Source organism: Sapajus apella, unplaced genomic scaffold (genome assembly GCF_009761245.1).
Source record: "Sapajus apella isolate SASKATOON/1434 unplaced genomic scaffold, GSC_monkey_1.0 scaffold21, whole genome shotgun sequence".
NCBI classification, from domain to species: domain Eukaryota; kingdom Metazoa; phylum Chordata; class Mammalia; order Primates; family Cebidae; genus Sapajus; species Sapajus apella.
The window spans coordinates 21,575,144-21,588,514 of NW_022436961.1; the positions used below are offsets into that span (position 1 = coordinate 21,575,144).

Sequence of the window (13,371 nt, forward strand, 5' to 3'; positions counted from 1 at the left end):
TACCCAAAGCAATCCACAGATTCAATGTAATGCTTATAAATATTCCAATGGCATTTTTTTGCCGAGATAGAAAATCAATTCTTAAATTCATATGTAACCAAAAAAGAACCCAAATAACCAAAGCAATTGGGTACAAAACAAAAAAAGCTGGAGGCACCACATTACTTAACTGTAAAATATACTATGAAACTATGGTAACCAAAACAGCATGATACTAGAAAAAAAAAAATCTAAACCAATGGAACAGAATAGAGAGCTCATAAATAAATCCTTACATTTACAGTCAATTAATCTTTGACAAAAGTATCAAGAACACACAATGGGGAAAGAACATCAATGAATGGTGTTGGGAAAACTGAATATCCACATGCAGAAGAATGAAATTGAACTCTTATTTCACAATATATACAAAAATCAACTCCAAATGGATTAAAGAGTTAAATGTATGACCTGAAATTATAAAATTACTAGAATAAAACACAGGAAAAAAGGCTTCTTGACATTGGTCTACGCAATGATTTTTTGTATATAACACCAAAAACACAGGCAACAAAAGGAAAAATAGAAAATTGGGATTGCATCAAAGTAAAAAGCTAACACACAGCAAAAGAAACAATTATCAGGGTGAAAAGACAGTCAACAGAATTGGGTAAATATTTGGCAAACTATGTATCTTATAAGCAATTAATCTCTAAAATATAAATTTGTATACATTTTATTTGTCAAACAACTCAATAGCAAGAAAACAAGTAAACCAACTTAAAAATGGGCAAAGGACTGCAACAGACATGTCTCAAAGGAAGACATACAAATGGACAACAGATAAATTTTAAAATATTGAACATCAGTAATCATCCAGAAAAAGAAAATGAAAACCACAGTAAGGTATCACCTTGAATCTGTTAGAATGGCTAATATCAAAAAGATAAAGTACCAGATGCTGGAAGCATGTAGGAAGAAGGGGGACTCTGTACACTGTTGGTGGAAAAGTATGGAAGTTCATTTTAAAAAGTAAAAATAGAACTACCATATGATCCAGCAATCCCATTTCTGTGTATTCCCAAATTCTTTGCAGCTTTATTCACAAGAGCTAAGATATGAAATTGACCTCAGTGTCTATGGATTGACGAATGGATGAAAAAAAAAGTGGCATATATATACACAACAGAATACTATACAACCTTAAAAATAAACCAGAAAGTCCCATCATTTGTGACAAAACAAATGAACCTGGAGAACATTGCACTAAGTGAAATAAGTTAGGTACAGAATGACAAATACTGCAATGATCTTATGTATATGCAGAATCTTAAAATGTGGAGCTCATAATAGCAAAGAGTACAATGATGGTTACCAGGGGCTGCAGCAGGGGAGGAGGAAGAGAAGATGTTGGTTATTCATCTCATTTCAGTTAGATGAGATGAATAAATTCTAGGGATCTGTCAGACAGCATGGTGCCCATAATTAATAATGTATTATACATTTGAAAATTGCTAAAGGAGTAGATCTTAAATGTTCTCATCACAAAAAAGTACATAAGGCAAAGACTATGTTAGTTTGATTTAATCATATCGCAATGAATATGTGTAAAGATATAATGTTGTACACCATAGATATATAAAATTTTTATTTGCCAATTATATCTTAATAATGCTGGAGGAAATAAAAAAAAACAGAAAAGGAGGGAGAGAAGCCTTTAACATTTATTTTTAAATAAAATAAAATATCTTTCCCCTAGCCCAGACCTGAATACCCACCAGCCTATTCAATATCTGCATCTCAATGTGCCATGGGCATCTCCAATGCAACATGTGCCAAAATGTCAGCATTCTTCCACCTCATCCCAAAATCTGCTCCTCCCTCAAACCACTACATGTTGAAGGGCACTCCCATCCATCCACCTGCCCAAAGCAGAAACCACCCTCAACCCCTTCACCTTCCTTTCTTCCCGTATCTAATCAGTTACCAGTATCAGCAATCCCTGCAGTATGTCTCGTCTTCCATATCTCCAGTGCCTCAGTTCAGGTCTTCATTGTGTGTCCCTTGCATTCCTGTACCACTTTTAGGCAGAGATGCAGTTGGTTTACCCCACTAACCATTCCTCTTCTTCCCTTAGTGATAGAACCCCTCCATTTTTAGCAGGGCACACGGCCATTGAACAAATATTTTCAACCTTTCTCTTACAGGTAAATGTGATCATGGCATGACATAGGGGCAACAAACTCTAACTAGAAGTCTTCCATGGCAACTACTTCAAAATAAAAGCAAGTCCTCACTTAACATTGTAGATTAGTTCTTGGAAACCAAGACTTTAAGCAAATCGACCTATAGTAAGTCCTCAAATAACACTGTTTTGTTATCTTGATAAGAAAATTGGTTTTGTTACACATCCTATACGTTTCGTTTGAAGCTGCAGTTTCCAAAAATTTATCAAGGACATTAAGGACGTACCATATCCTTATATTACAGCTAGTGCATACCCCTTTGCCCTTGTGATTCCTGCCCTCTGCATTCCTGCTCTCAGGAATGTGGAGTTCAAGTAACCACAGCAGAAGATGAGAAAATCTGGGAGGATGGCAGACCAACTAGCCCAAAGTAGTCAGCACCTGCGATACTGTGGAAGCAATATGCAAGCTCTGAATCATTTAACTGAATTCTTTCATGGAGGAGAACTTTTATTTTTTCTAAGCCACTGGTGTGTGGGTGTGGGCAGGAGGGCATGTGTATGTATATATGTGTGCTTGCTAACAAGGTTTACTACCTCCAATCTCACCTCTCCATAACCAGAATCTCTACATTGCTTTCTGACTGATTTCCTAAACCCCAAATGTGGAGAATCAATCCATTTTTTTAAAAAAAAAATTAATAAAATACACTCTTAAAGCATGCTTTAGACCATTCATAATCTAGTCCCTGCCTGCTGAAGTCTTCTAGTTCACTGCTCCCTCTTGACACCAGCTGCTCTGACCAAGCCATGGCCTACATAGCAACACAACTTTATATGTGCTTCTGCCACTGTCAAAATATCTTTCTTCGCAGCACCCATTCTAAATTATCTACAAAAACTCTGCTCAGATGTCACCTCTTCCAAGAAGCCTTCTTTCCATCCTGGCTGAGGCACAAATTCATAGCCTCCCAAGGCCTCTGTTCTTACCTCTACTGTAGCAGGCATCTGTGTTAGAATCATCTTATTACTTGTCTAATTCTCCAACCAAACTTCACAGTCAGGATGCATGCTTCATCTCTCTCTCTCTAGCCCAGCAAGTGCAGGTATTCACTGAATGCATGTTGAAAAAGTAAATTCTTTCAGGAATGTGCTGAAGGAAGTTTCTGGCATCTGGTAACTGACATATTAATAAATGAAAACCTTGGTTCTTTGCCCAGGACTGTTTCCAGTACGTCAGCATTTCCCCAACTGTGTTCCAATGACATCCATTTAGAAAATGTGAATAATGTGTGGGTTTCCAGCCATGCGACACAGCTTTCAATTCCACTAACCTGTCAAACTGACACCACTCTCAAGGCCTCTGACCCCACCCTTTTGGTCTTCTACCTGGAGGGAGGGCACTGGACCTGCACCCTCCCCCTTCCCTGGTTCCCACTATTCAGCCATCATTCCCAAGTGCCAGTTCAGACCCAAGAAAACTATCTGCTCTTGCAGTAATTAAAAAAAATATATATATACACACACACACACACACACACACACACACACACACACACACAAACATATATATATATATATATTTATTTATTTATATTTATATTTTATTGCACTTTGGGTTTTGGGGTATGTGTGCAGAACATGCAGGATTGTTGCATAGGTATATACATGGCAATATGGTTTGCTCACTCCATCCCCCCGTCACCTATATCTGGCATTTCTCCCCGTTATACCTCCCCAACCTCCCTAGCCACCACTGTCCCTCCCCTATCCCCTCCCAATAGACCCCAGTGTGTGATGCTCCCCTCCTTGTGTCCATGTGTTCTCATTGTTCAAGGCCCACCTATGAGTGAAAACATGCGGTGTTTGATTTTCTGTTCTTGTGTCAGTTTGCTGAGAATGATGGTTTCCAGATTCATCCATGTCCCTACAAAGAACATGACCTCATCGCTTTTTACAGCTGCATAGTATTCCATGGTGTATATGTGCCACATTTTCCTTGTCCAGTATATCATTGATGGGCATTTGGGTTGGTTCCAGGTCTTTGCTATTGTAAACAGTGCCAAAATGAACATACATGTGCATGTGTCTTTATAATAGAACGATTTATAATCCTTTGGATATATTCCCAGTAATGGGATTGCTGGGTCAAATGGAATTTCTATTTCTAGGTCCTTGAGGAATCACCACACTGTCTTCCACAATGGTTGAACTAAATTTACACTCCCACCAACAATGTAAAAGCATTACTATTTCTAATAATCCTCTAAAACTTGGCTAAAGACTACCCTGAAACTCACCAGTCTCTACAATTTTCTTAAATCTCCTTTCTACAGATAAGGGTTTTGCCTCTTGTATTTTTTTAGCATTAGTCCCTATCTTCACAATTTTCAAAGAATATCTAAAGTGGATATATAATGTACCTGCAAACATGCTCAGCTTCTTAGGATATTATCCCACAGAGTTTAAACTCAGACAAAAGAAGCCAGGGGATCTCTTTCTGGGCTTCAGCTTCTTCTAGCCATGTTTGTTCTGTCCTTTCAAACAAGGTGACTGTGCTCCTTGTCAGAGAAATGCCAGCCAGGAAGGAGTTTCAGATCTCTGTTTTATCTCAGAAATCTCTTAGCATTACCTCACACACCCTTAGAAAGGAGCCCAACCTTTCCTTGTTCTCTTTCTTTTTCTAACACGACACAGTTATTGCCCCTGAACTGTGAGAACCGGATTGCTCAAGGTACCATCCAAGAGCTACCTGAATCTGAATCATCTGAGGAGCTCATTCAATACTAGATTTCTGAGTTAAACAGAATCACAATTACTGAAGTGAGTTTCAAGAATCTGCATTTTTAACAAGCATGGAAAGCATCAAAGGTGGTAGCAGATCCTCTGCTTGCAAGGTGGGGCAGGGCACGCCCGGGGCAGCCAGGATCCCCAGAAACCATCACCTGTAGCCCGAGGCCACTGTTTTCCTTCACTTCCCCGTGCAATACAAAGAGTGCAATTTTCTAAGTGCGCAATGAAGTAAAAAATATTCATGAAGTTTCTATAACTTCCTAGAAAACTACTATATTAGTATGTCTAGGGCAGCTTCACAACAATCATTTTCAGAATTTCTACAGAACAATCTAATGTGCTCTGATGCTCAAAAACCATTGCTTTAAAATAGCAACTCTCAACTCCTTAAGGGCAAAACTACCTTTTCATAGCATTTTGCAATGCCTCCTTGTCTATTATCCTAAAGTGAAATCCATAAACAATGTAACTGCCTAAATATAAAATTCAAAATAATCCATTAACTCAAAGGGGAAACAAAATTGAAATGATTTTCATTACATACGTGCTCAAATTAGTCAGTACACTTGCTTGTACTGAAAGGAGAATCATGCTGAAAGCAAGATTCGAGTGTAGACTGATACAGGCGTACTGAAATGGTGACTCCAGAGCATGAGCACTGCTTTCTTGGATATGATACTTTGCAATGGCAAACAATTTTTAGTAAATTTGCAAAGAAAACAAAGTGTAATCTTCTCTTGGTTCACATGGTGGTTATAGTGCTAGAAAACTCCCTGATATTTAAAACCATGCAAAAAACATTTTATTTACATATCCTAAGGACAGATAATTAGAATCATATTTTTCCCCTACATGAAAGTCCAACAGGACATTCAAGGTCATGCAGCCTGTAGATAGTTCTTCCTGGTGTGACACCATCCCAGGACTAAAAGTTGTCTAGCATCCCTGGTCACTACCTATTAAAGGTCAGTAGCCACCCGCCCCTCATCCTTAATTACTATGATAATTAAAAATACACCCAACCGTTCAACCTCTCCAAACAATACGATACAGGTACCTGTGTCAGGCTGTAATATTATTTTCCCTTGTGACACTACCATACATTATAGTGACTCCAGAATCTCTACGTGATTCTACCTATACTTACGATATTTTCAAAAGCAAATATTTACATAAATTCTATCATAACAGAAATTGAATGGAATAAAAGTTTCACAGATACAAGAAACCTTCTTCAGAAATTCTTGAAAAAACAAATGCAAACTACTTTTTTTACAATCAAATCGCATTTTCCTGTTGACATATTTCAACTTCAGAAATATCTTCTCACTATTAAAATTCAATTGGCAGTGGTTCCTAAGCAGTTCAGCTCTGCATGTCAGTAAAATATATCAAACTACAGTTTAAATGTATTAAATGATTCCAAAATGTATCCTTTTAGTGTTAAAATGGTTTATAAACAGCTCAAGTAAATTACCTTTTAAAACATAATGGTTCTCAAGGCTGTATGTGCATCATAACGATCACCAGAGGAGCTGTTTAGAATTTAGAGATGCCTGGGTCAACCCTTGTCCACAGATTTTAACTGCACTGGCCTGAGTTAGGTAGAACCTAAGAATCTTTATTATTTTTAGAAAGGTCTATAGGTGATCCTCATGCTGGCAGAGGCAGATCTGGTTTTGTGGGTCCTGAAATCTATACAACTAGGGAGGGGGTGGGGAGGAGCCTCTTCAAGAAAATAGAGGAGGGACAGCGGGGGGTGGGGAGTTGGGGAGAGATAGCATGGGGAGAAATGCCAGATATAGGTGAAGGGGAGGAAGGCAGCAAATCACACTGCCACGTGTGTACCTATGCAACAATCTTGCATGTTCTTTGCATGTACCCCAAAACCTAAAATGCAATAAAAAATTAAATTAAATTAAATTAAAAATTAAAAAAAAAAAAGAACCAAAAAATGGCAGGTTTCTTGAAGACTTGGGAAAGCTTCCTGCATTGGCTTCATAGTAAATCCATCTCTGGATGCTACTCAGGGTTGCAAAGTGTGACATAATGAAACTCACAACCGGAACACATGAGCAAAACTATAAAGTCATACACTATGTATGCAGAGGCCATAAGCCTAATGTCCACAGGCTTCTGGAGATAATGTAAATGAGTAAGGCAGGCAAGGCATGAGACCACAGAAGACAGCGCAGTGGCCGAACACCTGTGTGCTGAGGGCACCAGCAATATTTCTTGTCAATGCTAATGCACACTCAGTGTTGCATTTCTGCAATTCATTAAAAGAAACTTAAAGTCTGGAAATTATATGAAATCTCCCAACTTTTAAAATTTAGCTCAATTTTTAAATAAAACATTGGTTACACCAAGTAAAACATGAGTTAAAAATGCCAGTATGTCACTTCTGCTTTATAAAAGGGAAACGATGCCTCTAACCTAAAAATAAAACTGAAGATTAGATAGTTTATTCAAGGATCCATGAAGAAAGACTGCTAAAAACATACTTGGTGAGGCAGTTCATGTACGTCACAATGAAAAAACTGTTTGTTCAGGGATTCTGCAACATCTCAAGGACTCACGTTTACTCTACCACATCCTAATGGCACCCAAATAGTTCTACAAGTCAATAAAACACTAGCTCTCCAATATAAAACTTGTAAACAGGAAAACCTTTCAAAATGAATCATAAATGGCTAATAAGCACATGAAAAAAGTTTGACCTCAATTACATCTGGTGCAGCAAGTCTGTGGAGATTAAAGCTCTCAGTTGTAATAATGACGTTCTGAGAATACAGGAGTAAACTAACCCAAAGTGCTTTTCCTATTCTCTCACTCAGTCTACACAGAAGACTTCTGTGCCAAATGTTTTCTCCACAAACTAGGCAAGCAACTTCTGTAAAAGACACCACACTTGGGTGTCCCCTAATTCAATTCAACTGCAACACTATCTAACTGGAGATAGCATTAGGTCCCCCAGGTTGGGGGCTCAGTCCCTAAGACTGCCCCTTCCCTTCAGATGCTCATCTAAATCTGAAGATTGTTTCACCTGTGTTTCTGACTGGCTACAAATCAGGGTTCCCACAACCTACTTGTTGGGTTTGATTAATCTGTTAAATCAGCTCACAGAACACAGGGAACCACTTATGTTTACCAGCTTATGATAAAGGCTATTACAAAGGACATAGATAAAGTGATGCATGAGGCAAGGCATGTGGGAAGGGGCAGAGAGTTCCATGCCCTCTCTGGATACACCATCCTCCAGGAAGCACCATGTGCATCTTTCTAGGAGCTCTGCAAAGCCTATCCTTTTGGGTTTTTATAGAGGCCTCATTAGTAGGCATGATTCACTCAATCATTAGTTATTGGTGATCCCCTTAACCCTTACCCTCTCACATCCCCATAGGTTAGGGGATGGGACTGAAAGTCTTAACCCTCTAATCCAGGGGTGTCCAATCTTTTGGCTTCTCTGGGCTACACTGGAAGGATTGCCTTGGGCCACACATAAAATACACTAACAACAGCTGATGAGCTTTTTAAAAAAAATCTTATAAGTTTCAAGAAAGTTTACAAATTTGTGTTGGGCCACATTCAAAGCCGTCCTGGGCTGCATATGGCCCGTCAGCTGTGGGTTGCACAAGCTTGCTCTAAGTTTGGACAAAGTAGCCCCATCCTAAAGCTACCTAAGGGTTGCCAGGCATCAGTTAATTCATTAGCATACAAAAAGACATACAACTTTGAAAATCCCAGAGATTTTAAGAGGAAACTCAGAAGGAAGACCAAATATAGTCATGCGCCACATTTGGGTCAGCAATGAGCACATGTAGGATGGTGATCCCATAAGATTATAATACCATATTTTTACTGTACCTTTTCTAAGTTTCGATACATGAAGACTACTCTGTTACAACTGCCTGCAGTATTCAGTACAGTAATATGCTGTATGGGTTCATGGCCTAGAAAAAACAGGCTAAACCATATGGCCTAGGTGTGCAGTAAGTATACTATCTAGGTTTGCATTAGTACACTCTGTGATGTTTGCACAAAGATGAAATTGCTTCACTACACATTTCTCAGAATGTGTTCCTTTCATTAAATAACACATGGCTGTATATATTTCACAGTATTAGATGTCATGTCTACTACTGTCCCAAAGCTGATCTGATCTTACTCTCAAAAAAAATCAAATCCTGCTCCTCAGCTTTTCAACAGCTACTTTAAATATATACATTATATAAATATATACATTCTATATTATATATAAATATATATGGTCCTATATATAGTCATTGCTGACCCAAATGTCATTACGTGGCACATGACTGTATTTGGTCTTCCCTCTGAGTTTCCTCTTAAAATCTCTGGGATTTTCAAAGTGGTATGTCTTTTTATATGCTAATGAATTAACTGATGCCTGGCAATCCTTAGGTAGCTTTAGGATAGGGCTACCTTGTCCAAGATTAGAGCAAGCTTGTGCAACCCACAGCTCATGGGCCACATGCAGCCTAGGACAGCTTTGAATGTGGCTCAACACAAATTTGTAAACTATATATACACCAATCTTAAAAAAATGGATCTCACAGGCAAAATAAATGTAGGCAAAAATAAAATGCTACACTGACCAGACAGTAGAAATAAGCTTTTCAACATGACCTCAGGGTTGATTTCTGCAACACTTCTTAGTTATCTTAGTATATAAAACACCGACTAATTTCAGTGAAGTAATTATGACTACCAGTATATAGCTCATTCTACAGATATGTGGGCCAGTGTGGAATAAGATGGAAGCTCTGACTTATATACCAAAAACCCTAGCCAAAGAGAAAGTTATAGTCATTTCCTGGCCTACTTTGCCAAGCCAAAGCAGACCACTAAAAACTACTGCCTATCAAGCAGAAGTTGTGGTATAGCTAAAATAATGGAGAACATATGGTCCATTTTATAAGGGCCAAGGAATACTGAGGAAGTCTAACACATACTTGTTATTATACTGTAAAATCACTTTGCTGCTTTCCATTATGAGTGGGAAGGAGGCTGGGAAGTGGAAAGGAAGGAGCAAAAGAAATGAAAATTGCCAAACATAGAAGATTTACTAAAGGACTAGCCAGGAAATTATAAACCAACTTCTACCCATGGTGAAAAAAAGAAAATAACTCAACAGAAAACCTTAGAATTAGTGGATTTGTCATTTCTTCTCTTGTTTATTTGTGGTTTTCTATCACAGCCCACACTTTTCCTAAAACAACAACTCATAGCTTTCCTGGGTCCTGCAGCCAGATGCAAAGATTTGAACAGGCATGAGTAGGGCTAAGCTGCCATGCTACATTTTTTGCATCCTGCTCTCCAGGAATTCTGTGTGTATGATGAGGTGTCCACTCAAAGCAGGTGCTCAACATTCGCCTAACACAGTCTATCTGCCATTCAAAATCATTCAGCTTCTTCTTTACACTATAAACAAAAAATAACTCGAAATGGACCACAGGCATAAAGTTAAGAGTTACAACTATGAAACACAGAAGAAAATTAATTCCAAGTTCTCTAAGGAAAAAAAAAAAAAAGAAAGAAAGAAAGAAAAGAAACAGAAGAAAATACAAAAGTAAATCTTCTTCACTTGAGTTAGGCAATGGTTTCTTAGACATGAGATGGAAAATACAAGCAACAAAATAAGAAATATATAACTGGACTTCAAAATTAAGAACTTTTGTTCTATAAATGATGACTAATAAGGAAGTGAAAACATAATAAACACAATAGAAGAAAGCATCTGCGGTCATGTAATTAATAAGGGGCTTGTATACAGACTATATAAAGAGCTCTTTCAACCCAATCTTAAACAGACAAATAAGCCAACTAAAAAAAAACACTGCTGGGCGCTGTGGGAGAATCACTTGAGGTCAGGAGTTTGAGACCAGCTGGGCAAGCACAGCCAAACTCATCTGTACAAAAAATTTAAAAACACAAAAGTCAGTGGGCATGGTGGTGCACATCTGTAGTCTCAGCTACTCAAGAGGCTGAGGTGGGAGTATCACCTTGAGCCCAGGAGTTCAAGGCTGCAGTGAGCTATGATTGTGCTACCACACTTCCAGGCAACTGTTTCTAAAAGTTTATATACAACTAAACAAAATAAAAATTCTCTAATACTTTTTAAAAAATGTTTAAAAATGGGCAAAGAATCTTAATAGACATTTCTCCAAAGATATACAGGTTGAGCATCCCTAACCAAAAATCAATCCAAAATGCTCCAAAATCTGAAACATTTGAGCGCCAATATAACACCACAAGTGGACGATGACATTAATTAACACTGCAAAAAAGTGCCCATAGACAATATGATGAAAACGTATGGTGGGTTTATTCAAGGACTACACACCAGGGTATGTTTGTAATAGAACAAGAAACCATGCCAGTTTTTAAAATTTGAGAGAGAAGTAGAAGTAAAAAACCATGGTTAATGAGGAGGATGACTGGAGGACACATTTAAAAAGCCATCCAGCAGAATGCCTCCTCATCCCTAGAGGACTCACTTCCAGGTCCTTCAATTGCTACTGGTGTTTCTTCTCAACTAAAAAAATAAAATTGTGTACAGTGAATTCTTATATTTCTTATTTTTCTTTCTTTTCTACAACCTCATTTTAGAAGTGATACAGTGAGCTTTTAATCAAAACACAGCATGGCAGATGAAGACAAAAAGCCTACCATAGTTGGTTCCTCCTGTTGTCCAGGAGCTAACACAGGTATTCTGGTAATGCTACTGTACTTCTTAGTTACCCTGAACATATTTATTTTTTCACTGTACTAGTGGTATGTTCTATTTGTTTTCACTGTTAAATACGTATGTGTGAATCAGTGTTGGAAAATGATTGCTTCTTAGAAGCATATAAATTCAGAGTCAAGAATGATGACGATGCCACACAACCACAGACTGTCCACATGGGTGGCAGAGATAGTGACCTTTGCATTCTGATTATTCAGTGTACACAAACTTTGTTTCATGCATAAAGTTATTTAAAATATTGTATAAAATTATCTTCAACCGTGTATAAGGTATATACGAAACATAAATGAATTTCATGTTTAGACTTGGGTCTTATCCTCAAGATATTTCGTTATGTATATGAAAATATTCCAAAATTCAACAAAATCCAAAAAAAAAAATCCAAAATCTGAAATCCCTCTGGTCCTAAGCATGATGGGATACTTAACTTGTACAATAAGCCAATAAGCACATGAAAAGATGCTCAATGCCATTAGTCATTTCAAAAATGCAATACAAAACTACAATGAGATACTACTTCATATATCCTAGGATAATTTTAATTTAAAAAGACAGAGAATAACAGGTGTTGGCAAGAGTGTAGAGAAACTAGAACGCACTAAGTAAGAAAAAACACACAGACAATCAAGCAGTTTTTCCTCTGCACTCACACCACAATGTGTAGGAGATTTTCTCCACAGACCAAACAAGCAAGCAGTCCTACAGAAGATACCAGCTAGGTGTCCTCTAATGCAATTCAATTCCAAAACTATCTACCCAGATATGGCATCAGATCCTACAAGTTGAGGGCTTGACCCTCTGCCCCACCCCTAGCCATATGCCCTAACCCCACCTCACCCCTGCCACTTTAGATGCCAGTTTAAAGCCCCAAGTTGTTTTATTTGTGCTTCTGACAGGCTCTAAATCACAGATCCCACAACCCCTTCTTTGGGCTCAATTAATTAGCTAGAGTGCCTCACAGAACTCAAGGAAACATTTACTTACATTTACCGGTTTATTATAAAGGGTATTACAAAGGATGCCGATGAAGAGATGCACAGGGTGAGTATGGGAAAAGGGGCACAGAACTTCCAAGCCCTACCCAGGCATGCCACCCTCCAGAAACTTCCTTGTGTTTAGCTAACCAAAAGTTCTCAGACTCTGTCCTTTCAGGGTTTTTATTTTTTATTTATTTTTATTTTTTATCTGAGATGGAGTGTCACTCTATTGCCCAGGCTAGGGTGCAATGGCATCACCTCGGCTCACTACAACCTCTGCCTCCAGGGTTCAAGCAATTTTCCTGCTTCAGCCTCCTGAGTGGCTGGTGCATGCCACCACGCCCAGCTAATTTTTGTATTTTTAATAGAGACAGGGTTTCACCGTGTTGTCCAGGAAGGTCTCGAACTCCTGACCTCATGATCTGCCCACCTTGGCCTCCCAAATTGCTGAGATTACAGGCATAAGCCACTGCACCCAGCCCTTTCAGATTTTTATGGAGGCTTCATCACACAGGAATGACTGACTAAATCACTGGTCAACTTAACCTTCAGCCCTTCTCTCCTCTCAGGAGGCTGCTCACTGGTGCTGTTTAGCCGCTGACCTGGGGGCTCTGGGATGCCGCAATGCTGCTTAGTTTCCCTGAACACACTTAGGAGAAAGTCCC

General features: G+C 38.5%; 1 protein-coding gene and 1 long non-coding RNA gene across 3 annotated transcripts in view; one reads left to right on the plus strand and one right to left on the minus strand.

Annotated features, from left to right (window-relative positions):
• The window catches only part of LOC116558175, a 29,316-nt gene extending 27,004 nt beyond the window's left edge, over nucleotides 1-2,312 (plus strand). Inside the window, exon 4 of the long non-coding RNA XR_004271891.1 lies at nucleotides 2,187-2,312. This is a non-coding gene — a long non-coding RNA (uncharacterized LOC116558175). The remainder of the gene's footprint in view (nucleotides 1-2,186) is intronic.
• PSD3 (pleckstrin and Sec7 domain containing 3) overlaps nucleotides 1-13,371 on the minus strand; it is a 526,477-nt gene that overhangs the window by 359,007 nt on the left and 154,099 nt on the right. The window lies entirely within an intron of this gene.